The sequence below is a fragment of the Ictidomys tridecemlineatus genome, chromosome 7 (assembly GCF_052094955.1).
Source record: "Ictidomys tridecemlineatus isolate mIctTri1 chromosome 7, mIctTri1.hap1, whole genome shotgun sequence".
Lineage (NCBI taxonomy): Eukaryota > Metazoa > Chordata > Mammalia > Rodentia > Sciuridae > Ictidomys > Ictidomys tridecemlineatus.
Genome location: NC_135483.1, coordinates 162817933 through 162843380, shown reverse-complemented (window position 1 = coordinate 162843380; position 25448 = coordinate 162817933). Strand labels below are relative to the sequence as shown.

General features: G+C 40.0%; 1 long non-coding RNA gene across 1 annotated transcript in view; it reads left to right on the top strand.

Annotated features, from left to right (window-relative positions):
• Window positions 1–25019, top strand: part of LOC120893082 (uncharacterized) — a 154715-nt gene extending 129696 nt beyond the window's left edge. Inside the window, exons 3-5 of the long non-coding RNA XR_005738054.2 lie at window positions 17716–17791; window positions 17875–18077; window positions 20828–25019. This is a non-coding gene — a long non-coding RNA (uncharacterized LOC120893082). The remainder of the gene's footprint in view (window positions 1–17715; window positions 17792–17874; window positions 18078–20827) is intronic.
• Window positions 25020–25448: the final 429 nt, after the last annotated feature.

Sequence of the window (25448 nt, the reverse complement as noted above, 5' to 3'; positions counted from 1 at the left end):
CCGAATTCTTTCAAAACATTTTTACAGACCCTCTGTTCCTTGGGGCATTGGTTCCAGGACCCCTTTGGGATTCCAAAATCCACAGATGCTCAAGTTCATTATACAAAATAGCATAATATTTGCATTTGACCCACATTTCCATAAGCTTTAAATCATCTGTAGATTACTTAAAATACCCAATACAATGCAAATGCTGTGTAGATAGTTGTTATACAGCCCTTTATTTGTAATATCTTTATTGTTGTACTCTTATTTGTTGTTGTTTCTGTTTTTCAAATTTTTTATGAACATACGATTATTGTACAAATTTATGCAGTACAATGTGATATTTTAACATAGGTATACAGCCTGTGCTGATCAGGTCAGGGTAATTAGCATTTCCATTCCCTTATTATTGCTTTATGTTCTTTATGTTCTGGGCCTTGGATATCTCTCTTCTAATTCTTCCTGAAATAGATATATTAGGACATTGTGAACTACACTTGCCCCACTGTGCTGTGGAACAATAGAATTTATTCCTTTTCTTGTATTTCAGGACTTGCTAACCCAACCTCCCTCTCTCCTGCCTCTACTCCATCACTCCAAATCTCTAATAATCAATATTCTACTTTCAGATAGATATTTTTAATTCCCCTATATGAGAAATAAGATATATACCTCAATAATTTCACTAAGGTCTTCCATTTATATCTATTTTGCTACAAATGGCAGGATTTTATGGCTAACTAATATTCTATTGTGTGCCTATACCACATTTTCTTAATCCATTCATCTATTGAAGAGTACCTGGGTTGCCAAATCTTAGCTACTGTAAATCACGCTGTAATAAACAGGGGAGTGCAGGGATATCTTCAATATGCTGATTTTATTTCCTCTGAATGAACACCCAGAAGTAGGATAGCTAGATCATATCTTAAATCTAGTTTTCATTGTTTGAAGAATCTCTATGCTGTTTTCTATAATGACCAAACTAATTGACATTCTCACCAACAGTGTATAAGACTTCCCTTTCTTCCACATCCTCACAAGCATTTGTTATTTTATTTATTTATTTATTTTTGATGTGACCATTTTAGGTTGGGTTAGATGATATCTTATTGGGAATTTGATTTGCATTTTCCTGATGGGTAATACTATTGATTATTTTTTCACAAATCCGTTTGCAATTTATATTTCTTCTTTCGAACACTGTGTCTATTTGGATCATTTGCCTATTTTTCTTATTTGATTAGGGTTATTTTGACTTCCCTGTACTCTGGATGTTAATTGTTTGTTGGATGAATGTTTTCTCCCATTCTGTAGGTTGTCTCTTCACTCTGTTGATTGTTTCCTTTCCCATGCAGAAGCTTCATAGTGTGATATAGTCCCATTTATCTATTTTTTGTTTTTATTGCCTGTGCTTTGGGGAGTCTTATCCAAAATGTTATTGCCTATATTGATGTCTTATGGTGTTTTCTCTGTTTTCTTCTAGTAGCTTCATAATTTCATGTTTCATGTTTAGGTCTGTGATCCATTTTGAGCCGATGTATGTACGGGGTAAGAAAAATGGGACTAGTATTTGTTTTTCCAGATATGTATATCCAGTTTTCCCAGCATCATTTACTGAAGTTCCTTCCTTCAAAGTATGATTTTGCACCTTTGGCAAGAATCTGTTGGATGTAGATGGAGGGGTTATTTGGGGGCTCTTTTGTTTCATTGGTCTATGTGTCTACTTTCATGCCAGTCCCATGAAGTTTTGATTACTATGGCTCTGTCTTGGAATCAGGTATTGTGAGGCCTCTAGCTTTTTCTTTTTCCTCAAGATTGCTTTGGTTATTCTAGGTCCTTTATGCTTTCATATGAGTTTTAGAAATACTTTTCTAGTTCTATGATGGATGTCATTGGAATTTTGATGGGGACTGCATTGAATTTGTGATTTTAAACTTTTTTCCATTCTCTGTTGGTTGTATCTGCAGAAGCAAAACCTACTGATAAGAAAAGCCAACTGTACTTGTATTTCTTCTACAACATTCCCAGTGTTTCCTACTCTGTGGCTTTACATTAGTGGCTATCTCTTCTTTGAATGGTCTTGTCTTCTCTTGTCCATCTCTCACAACCTCAGTGCAAGAACCTCTTCCTCTGGGAAGCCTTCCCTGCCAACCCTCTGCAGCACCATTCAATACTGCCTGCTCTGAGCAGCTTCTTCTCATTGCACCCCATCATAACCATCAGCCTCTGTTTTATTTGTCTTATCTACAAAGCACTGGGCTCCAAAATCTGGCACATAGTGGGTCTCCCAAATGATCACCCCATAGAAGCAGACTGAATGCCCCAATTCCCAGCAGCAGGCTTCCATCCTGACCACAGACTGGTAGAGTGCTCCTGAGAACAGGCCAGGCTTCTGCACACACCCCTAGCTGGAGCCAAAGGAACCATCTCCTACCTTTCCTTCAGGGCAGTCAGGAAACCTGGAGCTAGTGATCTGGTGACTGGCCGTGCCTGAGCGGTGTGTGGGCTGACACACTGTGAAAGAGGACCGAAAGGCACAGAAAGCCAGAAGCCATCAGGCCTGAGCCAATGAGAGAAAGATCCAGAATTATGCAGAGCCTTGGAAGTGGTCAAGTAAAATAATGATGATGATGATCACAATATTGATAACAATCCAAACTAAAGTGGAATTAAAGGTGGCAGTTCAAGGGTAGCAGGAAAAGAGAACAAGCAAATAAAACTGGGAAACTTTATACTGAAGAGAGATGAAGGCCGGCACCTGGAGAAAAGACTGACAGACTAAATATTGTCATTTATAAATCAATAACTTGCCTTAAAATGGTAGCAGGATTTGCTATTAATTCTATTTAGAAAAACTTCTTTGGAATGAGGAGCCCTCTTTTGACATAATTGATGTTTTCATTAAAGTTTCCATGAATTTTTCATGGTTACCAACATTGATTGTTGTTTATCATAATTTTCCTTTTAGGAAACACTCCTAAAACTGTTTTAGAATGTGGTCATGAAATTTACAAAGCATTACATTACCTTAAATTAATAGGAAGGAAGGAAGAAAGAACATTCAAGAAATATCAAAGAGGTAATAAAATTCATATTTTTTCTAGATAACTTTAACAAATCCTAATAAAGGACTGATTTGTAGAATCAATAATCTCTTCCTTGACTGTAGAATCAAAAAAAATCAAAGAAACCAAACTTTTTACATTAAGAACAACTGGCATACTAAAATAATTATTTATAAGTAATAACATGTTAGTCTGAAACTTTAGATACCAGCCCTGACTCTCAGAACTGGGAAAATGCACTTGGCCTAGTTGAGAAGCCACTGAAACACTGTGGGTTTGGCAGCACAAGTCAGGCCCAATCCCTTTGCTATTTGAATTCATTTATTTTTGGCAAAATATAACTTCCTGCCCCTAAGAAGAAAGATTTTTAAAGTCTCATAAAAATGATTCTAAAGTTTTCTTGGACTTCAAAAGGCTCTTACAAAACAACATTTTTATTAGTGAAATTTATGGAATATGGGTGCATACGGATTACATTTTCTTATATCTTAAATAAGTAACAATTAGGGAAAAACCAGTGGGATGTAGAGTATGGAGATTGTTGGCACAGGAGAAATCCATAGGAGACCTCTTTGTGTCTTTTCCTGCAACTCATGGGAAATAATCTCCAGAGAGGGTCTGTGTTCTGTGGAGGAACTCGGGATCTGGGGTACAGCCATTTTTCTGCAGATTACCCAAGCCCAAAGCCCACGACAAAGGGAGGCAAACTCACAGCAGGGTTCACCAGAGCTTTCAAAAGGGAACCCCAAAATGCCCATCCACTGGTCTTATTGTTCATTAATGCTGCCTGTTTCCACTACTTCCTGTCATAGGAATCCTTCTCCCAGCTCCTCTTTTATGAGGCAAACAACTACCGTTCTCTGTGTTAGGACTCTCCTCAGGTCTGTGCCAATATCAGGAAGCCAATTCTCCTGTTGCTGACATCTTACTCAGTTGGGTTATGTTTTTCAAAAAGTGGAAAAGTTTAGAGGTTCCTCCTCCATGAAAGGGTGGATGCCAGCAGAAAAAGCCAAGGTGTGGACTAGGTCTAGAAAGACCGTGATCCTTCCCAACTTCACAGCCAGATAGCAGCCAGTTTTGAAGATCCAAAGGATGCTACTCAACCCTTCCACACGATCAGTGGGGTTGATTATGAATTTTATATTTTGAATCATGGGTTAAGTTAAAAGTCTTGGAATTTTAGTCTGCCAGATTCTATTTATTTATTTATGGTACTGGGAATTGATGCTGAAGCTGGCCTGGAACTTGCAATCCTCCTGCCTCAGCCTCCCAAATCGCCAGGATTACAGGTGTACATCACCATGCCTGGCTCAGATGTATTTTATATAATGGACTTTTTGTTACCCAATCATTACTTCTGTGATTTTCTGTAGATGCTAGATAGCTTAGAAAAGGAATAGTCATCACGGCATTCAATGTTTACTATAAATCTGACAACTTATAAAAATTGGCCCCCACTCCAACAGCCCTCCTGGCTGGGTCCATTCCACAAGTAAAGTCAAGTCTTGGTTCCTCAGTGTCCTCAATGATCTGTGGTGGTAAATGTTGAATAATATAGTATTAAAACACTGCAAATTAATTGCAGAAGGAAATGCCAGGCTTGAAAATATGAGGCTTTCACAGGACCAGTAAAAGGAAATTTGGAGATCTGCTGGAATTGTAGGAAAAGCCCATTCCACATTCTTCCTGGGAAGGTGTCTGGACAGAGAGCAAACAGAGTGGGACTAACCCTTGCCACCGTGTGGTCAGGGAAGGGGAACTCAGAGTGAACAGGCTGGAGGAAAATACCTAGGAGGTGCTGGAACCATCCTGAAGTGCCAGAAAACAAGGATACTGTGGTGAAATATGGGGACAGCAGGGAGAGATCAAAGCATTCACTTCCAAGGTTCTCATTGAGCAGTTGTGATGATTCAAATATTAAACAATAAAATCAGTTTTAGTATTATGGTTGATTGGAATGGTTTGATCTGTAAAAGACCATGAGGTCAAAAATCAGAGTCGAAAGTGAAAAGTTAAAATAATTAGTACAAAATTAAACTTGTAATACAAAAAAAAGATGAAAATAAGATTGATGTTTAAATCACTTGTTATTTCATTAAGAGATATGTAGTTATGCTCTACATATATAAAGGTACCTATGTACAAGGATATGTATGTATGCACACACAAGCGATGCTGCTGCATTAGTACCTAAATTTATGTGTGTAATATGAAATGGGTACATAGGAAAGAAGAGTAAACAAAACAATTGGGAGTGAGCTAACACAGGAATAAAAGAAACTTGACTTAGCTTTTCATTGCTGTGACCAAAAGAACTGACAAGAACAACCTGAAGGAGTTAATGTTTATTTGGGCTCCCAGATGCAGAGGTTCAGTCCATGGTTGGCTGACTCCATGGCTTGGGCCCAAGGTGAGGCAGAACATCATGGTCAGAGGGTGTGACAGGACAACAACTCAGGACATGGCAACCAGCAAGCACAGAGGAGCTCCACTCACCAAGGACAAAAAATAAACCCCAAAGACACACCCTCAGTGATCTACTTCCTCAGTCACAGTCTCCCTGTCTATAGTTATGGCCCAGTTAGTCTACATTAGTGTCACAGCTCTCTTCATTTAATCATTTCACTTCTAAGAATTCTTGTATTGTCTCACAATGAGCTTTTGGGGGACACTTCATACCTCCCCAGAACTGGAGGATCTAATCAATATCCTGGGCTTACATAATAATCAGGGGGGTCTGCATTGAACCACCTCTGACAGTCACACAAAATAACAAACTTAGAAGAAGTTTCAACAATGCATTGAGGAAAGATAAAACAGAAAGATGGACAGAAGAGAAGAATTCATTAATCAGACCAACTTTCTTATCTCCCCAAGTTAAAACCTTTGGATAACCCACAAATCATTGTTCAAAGCACTAAATCAGAACACACAGAGGGAAGTTTCTAATGGGTCAGTGAATCACAATGGTAGGACAATGGTTGTGCTCAACTATGAGAGGCTGAGAGGACACCAAGTCTCAAAAAATCAATATCTACCTGAGAGACCAGGACTGAAAACATGCCTGAAAGACTCGATGATCAGTGTGCAGGTCTGGAGCTCCTGGGCTGCACCAGCCGGGCCCACACTCAAGGACTCTAGGCCTACACCTTGTAACTTCTGCAGCCTGAAGCTACATCGTTCTTTTTTCTTTTCTTTTCTTTTCTTTTAATGGTTGGTTCTAGTAATATTATTGAGACCTTTTTTTAAATTTTTTTTTATTGGTTGTTCAAAACCTTACAAAGCTCTTGACATATCATATTTCATACATTAGATTCAAGTGGGTTATGAACTCCCATTTTTACCCCAAATACAGATTGCAGAATCACATCAGTTACACATCCACATTTTTACATAATGCCATATTAGTGACTGTTGTATTCTGCTACCTTTCCTATCCTCTACTATCCCCCCTCCCCTCCCCTCCCATCTTCTCTCTCTACCCCATCTACTGTAATTCATTTCTCTCCTTGTTTATTTTCCCATTCCCCTCACAACCTCTTATATGTAATTTTGTATAACAATCAGGGTCTCCTTCCATTTCCATGCAATTTCACTTTTCTCTCCCTTTCCTTCCATCTTAGAAAGGAGGCCTTGGAAATAAATGAGGACAAATTCTGCTGTAAAAGCAAAGATAAGAAAGAATCCATCTCAATTGCTTTAAATGCTTTTTTGGATTTTGTTTTGTTTTGTTTTTTAACTATTGATCTTTTATTGACATTTTTGTTTATATTATCTTTTTTTCTTTCCTTTCTTTAATTTTAATTTGTTATATATGACAACAGAATGCTTTGCAATTCATATTACACATATAGAGCACAATTTTTAATATTTCTGGCTGTACACCAAATAGTCACATCCTTTGTGTTATACATATATTAGGGTAATGATGACCATTGCATTCCACTGTCTTTGTTTTTAACTGGGGATTGAACCCTGAAGCATTCTTCCACTGAACAACATCTCCAGCCTCCTTTTAAAATTATGAGACACAGTCTCAAAAGTTGCTGAAGCTGGCCTCGAACTTGCCATCCTCCTGCCTCAGCCCCAAGTAAGTCACTGAGGTTACAGACATGCACCACCATACCCCACTTCCATTGTTCTAGTCCTATGTTGAACAGTTTTGTAAACCTGAAAGGTTATGTTTTTGTCTGATTTTAAAATTTTTAATGTACTACTGGGAGGTGGGTACTAGGTAGTTAACCCAGTTATGCTTTACATAACTGGGTGGGTTAACTACCTAGTTGAGATAGGGTCTCACTCAGTTGCTTAGGGCCTTACTGTTGCTGAAGCTTACCTCAAATTTACAATTCTCCTGCTTCAGCCTCCCAAGTCATTGGGATTACAGGCGTGTTCCACCATGCCCAGCCCCTAATAATAATACCATTAAAGTTATGTTTTTAATTGCTTAGAGTGCTTAAGTAGATGAATATTATTGAAATGGTGGGGGAAGTTTATTTTTAAAAGGAAGTTTGTAAATAGTATGTGAATATTTAATACAATTGTTTAATTTTTTAAATACTAAAAATTTTCTGACTAGTGAAGGTGAATAAACTATTATCCAAAGTTATCATAAACACTGTTATAGTTTGAATCTGGAATGTCTTCACCCATAGCTCAGGTGTTAAAAGTTTGGTCTCCACATGGTGACAGGTTGGGAGGTGGTGGAAACTTTTAGAGGTGGGACGCAGTTGGAGGAAGTGGGTCCATGGGGCCATACCTAAAAAGGTATCCCTGGCCCTCTCTTTCCTCTCTCCCTCCCTCCTTCTTAATGCCATGAGATGAGCAGCTCTGCTCTGCCACATGCTGCCCACCATAGTGTTCTGCCTCACCACAGGCCCACACTGATGGGATCAACTGACCATGGACTAAAACCTCTGAAACTGAGAGCCAAAACAACTTTTTTCTCCTTTAAATTATTTTTCTCAGGTATTCTGTCACAGCAGTGGAAAGCTGACTAACAACATATCTTTTCATACTCAAAGGCATCTGATGGAGATGGATCTATTCCTTCTTCTTTATTCTAACACTTATGTGCAGTTGTCATCATTTTTACATTATATTAAATATAACTTATTTTGATAATTTTAATTCAGTCCCAAGTAAAGTCTTATGTAAATTGGCTTGAACACCTCATGCATCAGAGCTTATGTACCAGTTAGCCTGGAATAGCTCTTCCCACTGATTCTATTTCCAGGACTTCCCAAATTGATACCTTTTAGAGCAAGAAATAGGGAAGGACAGAGCAAGGACTTTGGGATTTTTTTTTTTTTTTTAAGGAGAGAAGGGTAAACAAATTTGTCAAAGTGTCTACATGAAATAGACACTGTTTAGATAACTGAGTCCTCCGCCCTCTAAGTAAGGGGCACTATTCAAAGTTATAGTCTGTGAAGCTGCAGCCATGAAGTATGAAGATGCCCCCAGTAACACTGCTGTGGCTCCATCCTCTACTCAACAATCCCTCTCAGAGGGCCAGTGTTTAGGAAATGGGGCTGGTGCTGCGGAATTTTCAGTGAGTTGTTTTGCTTTCCTTTGTCTTAGCTTACAGAAAATAAATCGCAACAATATGTTGGTATTACTGCAAGAATAAAATGAAAGAGGATGGGATTTCTCCTTTAAAGGTATCATTAAAATGCTATAAAATGTAACACAGTTAGGGGACATAGTAGTAGAAGTGAGGTCACTAGAGAGAAAAGGGAGACATAAAACATCTAAGGTGAAGTAAGCATTTGGAAGATCATAAAGTGATGTATGTGTGACATCGACTAAAGATCTTATGTGATGTCTTAAAAAAATAACAACAGCAAAGCTTTATTTGGAAGGAAGAAAACCGGGGGGAGGTTCTTTTTGCTATAACGAGGAGTTCTTTCCTCAGCAAAGGCAAGCTTACACTGTTGGTCCACTCGGGACCTGATGAGCAATCTGAACAAGATGAGAAGTGGTACCTGGCCCCTCTGTCCCTGCCACGTGATCTGCACCACCCTCCAGTCTCCCCATAGAGGGCAGAAGCCCAGGACCAAGCCTTGCCATGCTCTCACCATAAAACTAGATGTCCCTCTCTCCAGGGACTGTTCCAGAGTTTTCCCAGCTAAAAAGAGATCTGCACCTATAATATAGAGCTCCTGCTAAGGCTGGTAACCACCTGATCCTACCTTCTCCTTAGGAGGCCCTGGTTTCCTTCCCTTTACTGAGAACCAGATGAGAAGATTAAGAGTTCCCCTAATGTTTTCCTGGCTCTGGATTTACCTGAGCATGTGCTACCAGTCCAGAGAGACCTGCTCATGCCTGGCACTAGACTGTCACTCCCCATCAGTTCCATAGACACTTCTGACCTTTAGCTTTTTCATCTGCACCTTGACCTTGAACTCAGCTTTGTAGGAGGTTCTTGACATCAAAGGAAATTACCACCACCTTTTTAATGATCTTACATTGTTTCTAGCACCTTTTAGCAGTTTAAAAATCTACATTGGGAAAACATTTTTGCAGAGCTAGATAGTCACACAGCCACCCCACAGAGTCCTCACTCACTCCTGTGGGGGGAAACACCTGTACACCTCTGTGATAGTGCCAATCTAACTAGACCATAGGATGCCCAGATATTAGGTCACACATTATTCTGAGTGTGTCTATAGGGGTGGGTTTTTTTAATGAAATTAACTCATATTGTAGACCAAGTAAAGCCACTGTCCTTCCTTCCATTGGGCCCTACCCAATCAGGTGAAGATTTGAGCCTCAGCTAGTAGCAGGGAAACCCACCTGCCTAACTGCTCAGGTTAGAGTATTGTTCTTTTCCTGCCTTCAGACTTGAATTGAAAAAAAAAAAATCGTCTCATCTATATGTTGAACCTACATGCTTTCAGACTGGAACTACACATCAACTCCCTGGGTTTCTACCTTGCCAGATCTTAGAACTTGTCAGTTTCCATAAACATGTGAGCCACCCCTGCCCCAATATGTGTGTGGGGGTGGGGGTGTATGTCTCCAGTTTTTCAAGGAATTCCTAATAATGTTTATAAGAACGAAATATCTGGGATTTGTTTAAATCTTTAGTTTAAAAAAGGAAAAAAAAACAAGCAAAATGAATTAAATATCATAGAATCTTACTAAATGAGCAATGCTAAAATTTTCATAAATTGGGTAATGGATATTTGGGGGCTCATTGGAAACCAAATATATATTTGATATTATTCATCATAAACTGCAGTACATATTAAATATGTATGCCACTTTGTGCCTCGTCAGATTTTGCTGTTTTTATCAACATAAGCAGTATTGTTATTGAGCATCCAGTGCCCTGCCTGTAGAAAAATGAAGCTGTAAGAGATCAGCAGGACGAGGGATTAGTGACATCCCTGATGCCTTGGTCTTTTTGAGATTCAGAGTTGGAAACAGTTCAGTTTAAAAGGAAGAGAGAATGAGACAGTTGTTGGCCAAGTACAAGGGGTAAGTCATTGCTTCTTTTTTTCACCCCCCACCCATGTTTAAAAATCAGCTATAACAAAGATGACTCTTAAATTGGGTATCATCCTCATATTCAGCACTCATGGAGCTTCTTAGCAGGATCAATTGATTTAAGTCAGACTGAAGTTAGTCCTGGCAGAGGGCAGTGGAATTCCTTCCCCAACCCATATCTGAAGTACGCCCTAAATGTTTCCTCCAGAGCCAATATTAAGAGGATTGGCTTCAAGACACTTGCATCAGCACTGTAAGGACAAGTTTTCCCTCAGGTGAGAAAGACGACAGTATCAATGGAAAATGTACACAACTAGACCCTATGTCTGGGATCTAAGTCACCAAAGAAGTGACTTAGACAAATCACTTTCTCTCTTCAGCTCTCTCCAGGGTTCTTGCTTGTTGTGTAACAAAATGGGATGGTATGAGAATTGTATAGTGCCTCCTGCCCAGGCTCTCTTAAAGCTCTGTGGAGACAGTGACCTTGTCATGATTATTCACCATTCCATACACAGCATCCGGCACAGTTCCTTGAACGTAGGAGTCCAATTCACATTTAATGAAGGGAAACATTGAATATAAAACAATTAGTTGGATTTGGGCATAACTCCAAAACATTTTTGGCCAGGAGAGTTTTTAATAATTGCTTATTTCCATGTCCTGTATCTTTTCATGTTTAATCTCCTTTCCCCTTAAAAGAGACTCCGGAATAGAGAATGGCTTGTATTGCAATATGACCACTAGATGGCAGAACGAACCCATTGCAGAATCATCCCCAAAAGCAGAGCCCCAGGCCAGCTGTTCCAACTGAGGCTGCTCAATTAAGCCCACCATAAATAGTTACCACAACCCTGGCTGGTGTTTTCCACTACATGCCCTTCTTTTGTCTCTGATTACAAGAAATCTATGTGAGTTTTACTGTTAATGGCAACATAAATGTTCTGCTGTTTTAACTCTGGTATACTGAAAATGTCTTTATTTAAAATTTTGCTATTGCTATCATGTATTTTTTTCCCATTCATTTTGACTTTTTTTTAATACTACATAAAAAATTTCATTTGTCTTGGTTACTGTACTGAGTTTTTGTCACTCAAGACAAGGTTTTGCCCTCCTCACCTTAGCCTTCTATAAATGAGACTGCTTCCAGTGACCAAAAGAAAAATCTTACAGAGACCAGGTCAAAACCAGGTAAGAGACACTTAAAGTGTCACATTGAAAAGCTCAAACACAAACAGGAGCTCAGTGGTAACAAAGGTTTGGGGAATGAATGATAACACCAGTCCTATAAATTCCTGTTTCCAGGACCTTACTAAGTGACAACATCCATTAACAACTGTAGATGGCTCCTTCTGCTTCTCTCTCCTCATCCAGGAACTTGGAAAGCTCAGTTATTGCAAGGCAGAGAGGTCAAAGGGTGGGCATATTCCAGGATCTCCTTGGGGCTTTCCCTAAGGCCCAGTCACAGTCAGGCCATGGGCACCTCCCAGGCTTCTTTTCTGTGCTGATAAAAGCACTCACTGTGGGTGAGGTCAGGGACAGGGTCTTGTTTGCTCACTGAGGAATCCTGTACCTGGTACCCTGACTTTGCTCCTCCAGTCTCACTCTACGCTTCCTTCTCTCTGGCCTTGGGAGGCCCAATACCAGAGCTCCCAACCAGTGAAGCTCTGGTGTCAGAGGGAGGTTAGGGCCCTTAGTTCCCTTCTTGCAAAGTTATCTGCAGATGACTTGTCTCTAGAAAGAGGTCACTCCGGCTCAAAGGCTACATAACCCACAGGCCATCTCTTCACAGTGCAGGGCAGCTCTGCTGCTGTGACTATCAAGGTAATCCTCAGCTCCAGCACGTGAATCCCTAACCAAGCTTACCTAAGCTCCCTTCTTATAGAATGTGATGGTACCTAGAACCCTGAATTGTCCACCCAAGTTGATCCAAGCCAGCTTCCTGGGTCTGTGCAGGTCTTGTTCTGTTCTATCCAGGGTGAACAGAGGGTTGTGGCACTGGTATGATCACTCCCAGACCAAAGGTGACCAAGGGGAAGTTATTTGCAGAACTGTGGACAGAGTTTGGATGCCTAGGCTAGGGTGTCTGTCCAGGAGATTGCGAAGGGTTTTGTATATAGAACTGGGGAAATGATGAAGAGGAAGAGGAACCAGCACTGTCCCTCATCACCTGGCTCTGGTACCATGGTCCGTGATTTTATATGCAGACTTGACCTTCAAGGTCATTACGTAAGTCTCCCATTTGCTGTAGTAGAAAGTAAAGCAAATTTTAACAACAATATCAGCCGGAGTTATAACTTTGAAATATCCTGATTGGTGGTAGTCTTGGGCTGGGAAGAGCATTCAGGGGAGGCTTGACTACTGGTTCCAGCCACTGCATCAGCCCATGAGGCTTCATAGTCCCCCACACCTTTATAAGCAGTCCCCTGATTTGTAAACTCTCCTTGAATTATCTCAGTTTGATTGTGCCTTTTGTTTTCTGTGGGTGCCCTGACTGATGGACATCACAAAAGCCTAACAATACCTGGCACATAGGATCTCAATTTGAAAAAAGCTATTGATTTGAATGAGTTGAAAAGGGGAAAATAAATAAACCCTCATGTAGAACTAATATGAACTAAACTCATACCAAGACGCAACTTAGAATCAGGCAAAGCAGGGTGGGTTATGTCAAGGGAATGCTCTAAGGGGCATGTGTTCTGGGAAGATGTAGGCATATCAAGTGCATGGAGGCAAGATGTGCAGACCCTTGGATGGGACACCAGGTACAGTCACACTGGGCCATTGCATTTGAGGGTGCATGGGCCACCAGGTGCTACATCTTGTTCCTCTTGTCCAAGATCATTAAAATTTAATTTTGAAATGTTTGTATAAAAACATACCAAAGATTTTATGAAAGTTCTGATGAAGCCGTCCCCATTCAAGTATAATAATCTTGTATATTCAAGTATAATAGAGTCAAGTATAATCTTATAAATTCAAGTATAATAATCAACCCCTCTGATTGAGTTGTCCTGGTTTCTGGAATTTCTAGAAACTTCCATGGATATGTCTCCAATTTTCAATGACTATGTGTCCCTCAATAACATTCTATGTATTGCTTTCTCCTGGTTTCATTCATATATTTATTTTAAAATACCTATGGAAAACTAAAATACTCCACAATTATTATAATAGCTGGAGAAACAATATTGAGAAAGATGGCAACATCCTTGATTCATAGAAGGTAAGTTCTATTGGGACAGACAAGATAACATTCAGCTAAACCATCAGTGTAGTCAACTAATTGAACACCTTCAATGTACTGGACATTATTCCAGGCTCTGAGGACACAGAACTGGATGAAACACATAGACTTGGTTTATATACTAGGAGAGTAGATAGAAATGAGCAAGGATAAGAATTCACATCTATGTATGCGATTAACACTGGGTTCCTTAAAATATAGAACTTGAAGAAGAGCTTATGGCAGGAATAAGGGAGAGTGGGGTGAAGTGGGCCAAGGAGAAAACACACAGGGATGGTTACCAAGCTGAGTATGGCTTCATCAAAAGCACAACTGTGTCCAGTTTTGCCTCAGCAGACATGAGGGAACAGGGTGGCTACTTCAAAGGGCCTCACTGCCCAAGGCAGGAACACGCCTTGCTGTCTGCCAAGATGGTGGCAGAGCTCAGGGAGCCTGCTCTCAGGCTACTCAAATCCTCCCCACTTCTGTGGCTCTCCGGAATGTGGTGGATGCCAGGTAATCTTCCTGTGGCCATAAAAGTATGGTGTGGTGCATCCAGGGAGGCCCAGGAGGTAGTTAGAAAGCATTAAATGTCATGAGGACACTAGGTAGAGAATGGTATAGGGCATATAAGAATGGCAAAAATTTGAAATGTTAATGAGCAGTCAGGTAAGACCCTCTGAGTAGGATACGATCACTGGATTAAGTATTTGAAAACATGAGAGAGTGAGCCCAGAGGGAGAACACTCTAGGTGGAGAGAAAGAGAGCGGCTGGCCAGTGAGTCTGCAGGAGATGAGCTGTGAGAGCACAGGTGCTGAGGCCAGGGAACCAAGGAGGCTGCCACGGAAGCTACTGGGAAGGGCCTGGGAATCCAGGCAAGAAGCCAAGGTGACTTGCACTAGACCAGAAATGGCAGAAGTGCCCTGAGGGGGTCAGACCTCACATGGACTTTTGAGTATTTGATGGGAAATACATGTGGGTAGAAGAGAGAGGAAGACAAGGCAGACTATGTGCCTGAAAGGCTGGAGCCACCATTGACCTTGACATGGAAATGGGAAAAGTATGTGAGGAACAGCAGAGAGGCCTCAGAAGTCCCATTTTGTGACTTCCAAGTGGAGACATCAGGTTATCACTTGTACAGACAATATGGAGTTCAAGGGTGAGTGAAGTCCTCAATGGAGATGTGATTATTGAACCTGTTAGGAAACAAATGATTATTAAAACCAGAAATCAAATAATTTCAGATAGGGGGAAGTGTGATGAGGAGAAGTAAATAGAGTCAGGAAATCAAAGGTCCGCCAAAGGAGGGAGCTGCCTGGGGAGGAGGTCAGAAGACCACTCTGCACAGGTGAATGGCAAGCTGAACTTCAAAGAATGATGTCCCCCCCGTAATCCCACATATAAGACCCTTAGAGAAAGGCAAGTTCCAGATTGGAAGTTTTAGATTTTAGAAATAGCTACGGTGCACATACCTCATTGCACACAATACCCTAGGCAGAGTCTAGGCCCCGCCTCACCATCAATCATCCACATTGCTGCAGGAATCATTGATTTATCTCACTAAGCAGCATCAATCAACAATGGCCTCGTGTCAGAACACATTTTGCTGCTACACAAGTTGCAATAAGCCTATTTTTTTTTCTCTTTTCACTTTTTGAATACAAGGCACTGTTTTCAGCATTTACACACATTCATTAATCTGCTTCATCATTTAATCTTCCTCATTGCTCCAGGAAACAGAGCTGCTAATAGTATCACCTTGCCACAGGTAAGAGAATGGAGGTGCAGTGTGTCTGCACCCCTGCAGCAGCAGAGCCCAGCTCACTGGTTCCTGGATCAGCCTCTTAGCTATCACACTACAAATAGGTGCAAACGTCCTCAGGTGGAAGCAGCATAGGGTATCTGAGGAACCAACTGGCTGCAGGAAGAAGTACAGGACCAGACAGAGGAACCTGGCAGGGTCCATCCTGTGAGTTCTTTGTGAAGCTGAGATTCCTGAGCACTTGTCTTTCTTCTGCATGTTTTTTGTTTGTTTGTAAACAAGTTAACCTGATAAATGTCTTCATAAATTCCTGCTGGCTGCTCTCTAGGGAAGAGGGCAGAAGATTGTCATGCTAGCAGGTGAATCAGCCACACATCTCAAATTCCTGGTCTCTGCAGCCTCAGAAATCCCTAAAAGTGTATCGAGGATTTCAAGTTTGGGGAACTGTGAAGGTAGAAATCTGGAGGTCTTCTAGGTCCCAAACTGGCCATATTTAAAAGGCATGACCACCCCCAAAGCTTTATTTGCCACTTGCAATATTGTCCCATGCATCTTCTCTATTTCCTCTCACTCACGTGCTTTATCCTTTGTTAACTCCACCTCTGCCTTTATGTGGCTTTAGGCCTCTTAGGGTTTTAGACAGTGATTTCTACTACATGGCATGATTCTCTCAGAGCCCCTTGACACACCGTCTGTCTTCATTAGTAGATGAAGATGAAGATGACACCATCTGTGTGCACCAGACTATGAAACCTCAGAAAGCCATTTTCCCTGTGTCCATCTCAATCCAGTGGAATTTGGGGACCCTAGACCTGGCAAATTCCTCTGTGAGCTCCTGGAAGGAAGTTTTTCTTGATATAATCATTGCTGTGTGGGACTGAGATATCCTGAAAGATTTAAATGAAGATACAATACAGACCAAGGCACTTATATGCCAGGACTGAACAACATTTCTTATCTGAGCCTCCTAAATAGTTCTCCCCAAACTGAGATCAACCACAGCATTGCCAATGCCCGCGCATTTCTTGCCTCAGGCATGAACTGTCCAGGAAAGCAGCATGAGCTACATGAACCGCTGTGCACTGGAAATGTGGCTCATCCAATTTGAGGTGTGCCGTGAAATACACACAACGTGAAAAGCTTAGTCCCCCAGCACTAAAAACTGAAATGTATCTCAATAGTCATTTTTATATTTATCATATATTCACATGATCATATTTTGGGTATATTGGGTTAAGTTAAATTTGTTATTAAAATTAGTATTTTAATTTTTAAATGTAACTACAAACTGTAAGTGGGGAGAGAGAGACACACATACAAATGAAAAAAAGAAGGGAAGGAAGGGAGGGAAAAGAGAAGGAAAAGGAAGGAAAGAAAAGCAATGTCTTCATACCATTACCTGTTTCCTCTGTCTGTCCTGATTCCAGGTTTCCAGGACTCAAAGTCATTTCTGTCTTTCAAGGAAGTCCCAGTACCCTTAACTGTGGCCCACGAAGTCACTTTTATCTCTGAGAGAAGAAATACACTATGTGCCTCCTTTGATCAGCTGTGTGATCAGTGTGTCCTCTGATCTCTCTGCAAGTCACCCCAGCCACATCTCATGCAGGTGGAGACTCTCCTTGTGAATGTCACCCAGAGGGATGGGTGACAAGCTTAGCTCACTGGGGCTCTTAAAGACTTTTATCTAAAATAGCACAAGTAGAAGGCCTGGAGCCCCCCTTGACTGGAGTATGATTCATTTAAAAATACTACTAACAGGGGAATTAATTATCTTCTTCTTGCAGTGACTTATAAATGTATAGAAAAAAAAGAATGTGCAGGGTTTTTCTGCTTGGAGTACTTCTGAATATCATTAAACACAAGCTTTGTTTTTCCCATCTTGCTAAATATTATAATGTGCATAAATGTTATTGTATATCTTTAAATGACTGTGGATAAATTGTTAAAATATTGCACACACACACCATCTGTAACAGTACCCTTAGAGAGGAAATGAGTTATATCATGGAAGGATACTTATAAAATTCTAAAGATTTGATACTGCCATTTATAAATCAAGTGTAGTTATCAAGATGTGTGGGTACACATCCAGGCTGTCTTTTCTATTGCAGTTTGGATGTAGCTTTTTTATTCACAGCCTTGAGGGTCTGAATTACCCCTGGACAAATGTATCTTCTCTTTTCAGGCATTAATTCTAAAGCCGGGGTTAGTTTGGTCAACATCCATGGAGAAGGTATTTTTTCAATCTACAACATCAAAAAGTAAGTATTTACCTAGTTAAATGCTTTAAATTACTTTTTCCTCCAAGCAAGATGCCCTAAAGTTTTTTGGTTTTGCTTTCCAGCTCTACAAAGGACTTGAAGAATCATGGCTTAAGACTTTAAAGGATTGTCGATAGCAATGTTCAGCCACAAAGATGACTTAGTAGTCTCTGCTCTTCTGTTTTATCCACTGATTGTCCAGAACACAGACCACAAAACTGGCTCAGCCTTAGCCTCCCTGAGCATATGATGAGAGCCATGTGTTTTCTGGACAAGCACCTCCTTGGTAAGCCCCCAGAGCGTGGACTTTACAGATTCTTCTATTAAGCCCAGGGATTTGGACAACCCTTGCAAAAAAATTGCTAATGCTTGTCATCTAAGTACGCAAGGACAGGGCGATTCACAAACAGGCGAAGACATTTCTATCATTCTTAGGGGGCCCAGGACAGCAGAGCTTAGCACAACTGCTTGGGTCTCCTTGTCAGGAAACACTCGTGAGTCCAGGACCTGCCCTGCTCCCACCCCACACAGGGAGCAACCGCCCACTGAAGTCAAGATCAAGATGCTGGGAAAGCAGTATGTGTCCATAAAGAGAACAAAAAAGGGAACATTTCTTCAAGTAGCTAAAATTATTCCATCCCATAGTCCCTGCAAAGCCTGGCACACTGAGGACATAACCCTTGAAAAGCTTGTGTCTCACATAGCAGAAGAATATTTATTGCATCTTCCTGCTTTAGGTTAAGAATTCAGAGAAAGGACGGGACCCACTAGGCAGGTAATTTTCCATTTCCAATCTTTCCAGTATCCTTGCTCCTTTTTTCCTTGATTGTAGAACCCTGGACAAGTGTCCAGCAGATATCACCCCACTGCCCCCTCTGCCGATCCAGTCCGACACACCACCTTCTAAGGAACCCAACAGAGAGCCTAGTAACAGCTTTGAAGGCCAAGTTTTTCCATCTCCCAAAACTCCACAAAAAACACCAGGCATTATCCTGAGTTCTTCAGAGAAGCAGAACCAATGGGCTATGCATTCAGGTGGTCTTCAATTTATAGTTTTTCGACTTTATGACAGTGTGAAAGCAACAAGCATTCAGTAGAAAGTATACTTTAAGTTATAAATTTTGATGGTTTCCTCGGCTAGTACTATGCACTGTGGCTCTCCTGTGAGCAGCAGCATCAAGCCATACAGTTACCAAGATGATAGGCAGTACCTACTCTTCAGTGTACTGTGTGAAGCTAAGGTGTTTGGCAAGCTAAGTTATGATGTTTAGTATGCTGGGGTTATAACCTGCATTTCTGGCTTATGATATTTTCAACTTATGATGGGTTTATGGGGACATTAACCTGGGTAAGTTGAGAACCACCTGAACGTACTGAGGAATTGTAAGAGATGGGCTTGTGAGATGGTGGAGGTTGGAGGTTCAAAAACCCGAAGGCTGGAGACCCCAGGAAGATTTGAGACTGCACCTGGAGTCAAAGGCAGCCTCGGACAAAATTCTTCCTCCCATAGGGGAGGTCTGTCTGTCTAAAGGCTTCAACTGATCTCCAAGGCCCATGCCCATTACGGAGGGTAATGTGCTCTTCTCAAAGTCTGCCGATGGAAATCTTAATCTCATATAAAACATACCCTCATTAAAACATCTAGAGTTTTACCAAATATCTGGCTACTGTGGCCTAACCAAAATGACACAGAAATCAGCCATGACAAGCCACTCAAAAGAAAGACTTCCGAGAAAAACAAGAGTCAACCCAGGCCAGCGCCAGAGTACACACTGTCCATTCATCATTAGGAGCTGGTGGGGCTGGTCAGCTGTCCCCACTGTCATCCAGAGAGGATGTCAGCATCCCTCTTTCATGGTTGCTGACAGTTACCCAGTTCTCAGTGTCTGTTCTGAGCCTGCCCAGAGCAGGGCCACTGTGGGAAAGATAAACCTCCTGAGATTTAAACAATCAACCCAAGATGGATCCTATGCCTCAAAGAAGAGCCAAAACTATGAAACTTTTAGAAGAAAATATTTAGAAGATACTATTCTTAGTAGTTAAAACCAGAAAACACTAAACAACATAATGTTTGGCTACATACATGTGTGGTAAAACCTTAAGAAATGCATGGGAATCAAGTCAGGACCGTGGTTAATCCTGAGGGGTGTGGCAGGAAATACACCAGAGAGGCCCCCCAGAGAAATTTAAGGGCTTGGTAACGTCATCAGCCATGCAGGTCCCTCCTCAGAGTTCTGGATCTCAGATTAATGGGTCCCTCCTGTAGGCTTCTAAGTATCAACAATCTCAACTTTTTCTCTGCTCCCAAGCTTGAGCCCTGGAGCTGCTTCCCATGAATGCTGTCTCCATAACACCCCAGTCTTTCCTCTTCACCCTTCACTCACCAGCTGACAACTCCACAAGTGCCCTAACAATTTTTTTTAGTGCTGGGAATAGACAACAATTCTTTATATTTGATTCCCTTTGTTTAAATAACTAGTATAACTTTAGTCAGATGATTGGACCCTGACTGATTTAAAAAATTCCTTAGATTGGGTCAAAATAGCCTCTAAGTGCTCATTTTATTTTAACATTCTTCATAACAAATGATGTATATAACAAACATTCTTTTCTATTAAATTGTTCATCAGTTCCAAGAGGAAGAGGTTTTTTCATCAGATTCTGTTGTTTCCCTGTTTAGAATCCTCCACTGGCTTCCCAAAGTGCTGGAGAAAATACCTAAACCCCAAACCTGGGCTGAAGGACCCTCTGTAACACCCACACCACTACTTCCATGGTGTAATTTGATTGCAACAAAGTTCAAGCACGTTACAAGCTTTTAGACCAATATCCTTTGGTCTAAGGATTCTTCCTTCTCCTTCTACTCTACCTCCCATATGCTTCCTTCTAATGAGACAATCCTGTGGGAATAATGAGCATAAACCACCCCAGGAGTTGTTAGCAAGTGGCACTTGCCTGCTTCATACACAGAGAAGTCAGCTGATCAAAGCTCACCACTCCTTCTCATGGCAATAAATAGTATTCCTCTCATTCTAGGTATTCTAGGGAGAAGACTGCAGGAAAAACAGATATATACCACTTCGGAGGAAATTCATTCCAATATAGGTTGGTTTTATATATTCAGTTCTTTGAAGAAGACCAACATCATATAAAATGAAGGACATTATTTACTTCCCCTTCCTGTAACAGGATTATATGTCATGGACCTGTGACTTGTACCTCCTGCAGAAAGATGTGCTTCCTATGTTCTTGACATTGAGTTTATCCTTACAACTTGCTTTGGCATAGCATGTCAACAGATGTGATGAGCCCCATAACCAAATACAATTCCTAAGAGCTCTTGTGTGTTCTGTCAACCCTGTTTCTCTTTTTCTTCAGCCTAAAGAAAGGAATTGTCCATATTAAGATCCCTCCTTCAGCCTCCTAGGATAAAAGACTCGTGGAGAAGAGTAGAACCATCCTTGAACTTCAGTCAACATAGAAGATAAACAAGAAACACACTTTTGTTCTTACGATCCACAGCAATTTCTGGGATAACTTGTTACTACAGGACAGATACAAATACAAGAAACAAAATTAACAATCTGAACAAGGAAAACTGGAAGGAGCATAAATAATTTAAGAGACAAAAAAAATTCAAGTTCATAACAGGAAGCTTCAGATTATTTTGAGAAAATATATTCATAATCAAGATTATGATTTTTAAAAGTCATTAAAGGCTTTTAAATAATGTGTAAAATACTATCTAAAACATGAATTTAATCAAGGGGCTATACAATAAACTCAGCATAATGACAACCATGTGATCTAGAACAGGGGTTCTCAACTTGATTTTGCTTACTGGCCACCTGATAATCTTGTGTAAATTCAGATTCTAATTTAGTATGTTTTAGATAGAGTTTAAGGAATTGCATTTATAATGAAAAATTCTCAGGTAATTTTGATGCTATTGGTCCAAGATTCAGAATTTGGGAATCACTGTTCTAGATTCTTGCTACTCAGAGGATAGCCCAAAGACCAATATCTTCAACATCACCTGGGAGTTAGTTAGACATGTGGTACAGATCCTTAACCATATTTGTGGTCCTCATCCCAGTAGCATCAAAATTACCAGAGAACTTGTTAGAAACTCAGTGTTTTGGACTATAGCCCAGGAACTACTGAATCAGAAGCTCTGAGGGTGAAATCCAACAATTTTCTAGCAAGTTCCCCATCCATGTTGTAATGCATGCTGAAGTCTGAGAACAACTGATTTATAAATAATAGGGGGTGTCTGTTTAAAAATATGTGTAATAAATAACAGAAAAGACAGGTTTAAAAAAAGAAAATGTGTGAAAAAAAGTGAAATGAACTGTCAAAATAAGTCAAAGAAGAGGATAAAATACATGATAGCAGTGAGAAGGGAGAAGTTTCCAGATTAAAGGACTCCTGGACATTAAGCAGGATTAATAAAATCTTCACATCTAGATGCTGGTATGTAAATGTGCAGACAGAGAGTTTTCAAATTGTCAGTATAGGAAACATTTTTACTCAATGAATCCCAGGCAATTCATTTACTCTTTTAATGTGTAAACTCTATAACTGAAACTGGTATTCCTAGCCTCCCACCCCAAGATGAGTAATATGAAATTAAAATGAATAAAGATTAAAACTTCTCAGTTTCCCTCCCACATACTCTTAAAATTGCTTTAAAAACATTTCTTTGGTAAATTATTTGATGTTTTCATAGTTATTGTAGAACACTGGGATAAAATAGGCTTGATTTCAGATAAAAGTGATAGCCTAGGGGTTTGGGGTGTAGCTCAGACGTAGAGCACCTGCCTACTATATGCTAGCTAGGTCCTGGGTTCAGTCCCCAGCACCAGCATTGCAAGAAAAGAAAACTAAAATGTGATAACTTAATCCTTTTCTTGGTGGCGTAAAAATGCTTGAATTAAATGGTATTGTGCTTTGTTACCTTTTAATATGTATCTTTTAAAAATAGAAATAATTTTAAAGGCTCAGTTTTAGGAAGAAGCCATTCTTGTTACAATTGTTTAGCAATTTTGAGTCTAGCAATATAAATATTCAACCATGTAGTTTACTTAATACTAAACACACATATATTACAAGAAAAAAGTTTACAAGATTTTAGGCAACAAATTTATTCTCTGAAATACTTTTTTTAAATCCAAGAAATTGAACAGGTTCTATTTTTAGAGGGAAAAATTTCCAATACATAGTGGATTTCCATGACCTTTTTGCAATTTGGTTACTAACTCATGTGACTTAATTCCAAAATCATTGAGCATTTATTACAATCCTACCTGGCTAAGAAGGCAACTGGTTTTGCCCTCCATTAAGTTTATACTCTGTTGAAAGCAAGCAGGAAGCAAGCAAGAAATGAACTCATGATAGGTAGATACTACAGAGAAAATGAACAAGATGCAGAGAATAACAAAAGGGATGGGGAGGTATTCTTACAAGGGGTCTTTAGTAACTCTTAGATGACCCAAAAGGGCATAAGCAACCATCCATGCAAAGTGAAGGAAGAGGACAGTCCTGGCACAGAAAAGAACAAATACAAAAGTCTTGGGATGTAATAGAGTACAGAGTGTCCTAGGAAGTCAAAAGATATCATGGGCTAGGCAAGGAAGAGGTCCCAAGTGGGCAAATAAAACCAAACAGGGATCAGATGTGAACAGGCTTGATGGCTGTTGGAAGGAGTAATGAAAAGCCATGGAGAGTTTCAAGCAGGAAGACACATTTTTAAATTTGTGTTTTTAAAATATTACTTTGCTTACCCAGTGGAATGGCTATTATTAAAAAAAAAAGTAGCACATGTTGGCAAGGATGCAGAGAAGCTGAAATCCTGGTGTACTGCTGGTGAGAACGTGAAACGCTGCAGCTGCTGTGGAAAACAGTATGACAGTTCCTCAAAATACTAAAAATAGTATTACCATATGATCTAGCAGTCCCACTTCTCTGCATTTATCTAATAGAATCCAAAGCAGTATCTCAAAGAGATATTTTCACACCCAACAGCAACCCAGGGGTGGAAGCAATCCTACATGTCCATTGATGAATGAACAAAGAAACAAAATGTTGTCCCTACATACAATGGAATATTATTCAGTGTTGAAAAGGAAGGAAATCTTGATGCATGCTACACTGCGGATAAATCTTGAGGACATTATGCTAAGTGAAATAAGCCAGACACACACAAAAATCTTACAATAGTAAGATTCCACCTACATCAGGTATCCAGAGTGTTCAAATTCAGAGATACACAGTGGAAAAGTGTTTACAGAGGTGCAGGGGTAGGAGAAAGAAATGGAGAATTAACTATTTACTGATCAGAGTTTCATTCTGGAAGATGGGAAATTTCTGAAAATGGATAATGGTGATGGGAGTGCAACAATATGGAAGTACTCACTGCCACTGACGTGTACCTCTGAGATGGTTAGAACAGTAAATTTTATATTAAGAATATTTTATTATGATTAAAAATGCTGGTGACCTTAAAAAAAAACACAATATTCTGGCTGTCACATGAAGATGGATTGCAAGGGGACAAAAATGGAAGTGGAACAGCAGCTGGAAGACAGGTAACAATCAAGTTGAAAGGAGAGTGGAGGCTGGGACCAGAAAGCAAGAGCCTCCCTCCCATTGGGAAGGCCATTTTAATAATAACTGATTTTGCAATGACAACATGAAGCAAGCATCTTCTAAAATGTCTAGATTCTCATTCCAATGAGTTCCACTTTGAGTCTGTTCAAGTAGCAATAAAAACAACTAATGCCTATTAGTATTCCATTTGTGGTATGTATGAGGCGCACACACATGGGTATTGAACAGAGGACCACATTCTAGAGAGTGGGAGGGTCCCCCTGTAAGTCCACATGTAGGATTAGCTCAGATTTCCAACTATTTCTTCATGTAAGTAATACTTTAGAATCACAAGGAACTTAGATACAAGTACAGATTCTGCTAAATCTAAACTTGAACACTGAGACAGACATTGAAATATTTCTGAAAACTTGTTCTTTTTATTTCAACAAATGCTAATATCAATTGGTCTTTGTGAATATTACCAAATAATGTCTTTATCGTGTAAGTGGATAGACTTCTTATTTGACCTGCATGACATGTACATATAGAAAACAACTAGTAATTTCTACTGTTTACATTGTGATTTACGAAAATGTTCTTGGTATTGAATATTTGTAAATATACTTATCTCCTTCTAGCTATGTTTCTTTTTAATTTCAGGTTAAGTGTCTTTGATATGTGCAGTAGGGGTTGGGCCTCCTTTTCTGGAAATGCTTGGGACCAGAAGAATTTTGGATTGGAGAATTTTTGAATTTGAGGATATTTGCATATGCATAATGATATATCCTGGAGATAGGACCTAAGTCTAAAGATAGAATTCATTTGTTTCATGTATGCCTTATATATCTTGCTGGATGGGAACTTCATATAATATCTTCAGTTGCACCTTGCAGAAGTCAAGTGTGGAATTTTCCACTATGGTGTCCTGCTGGTGCTCAAAATGCTTCAGATTTTGGAGAATGAAGTTTTGGATTAGGAATTCTCAGCCTGTATCAACTACTTCTTGATAACTTGTAGAGGTGTAAGAAGAGCTTTTGTAGCAAGCCTCAGGTCTTTATTTTAAAGT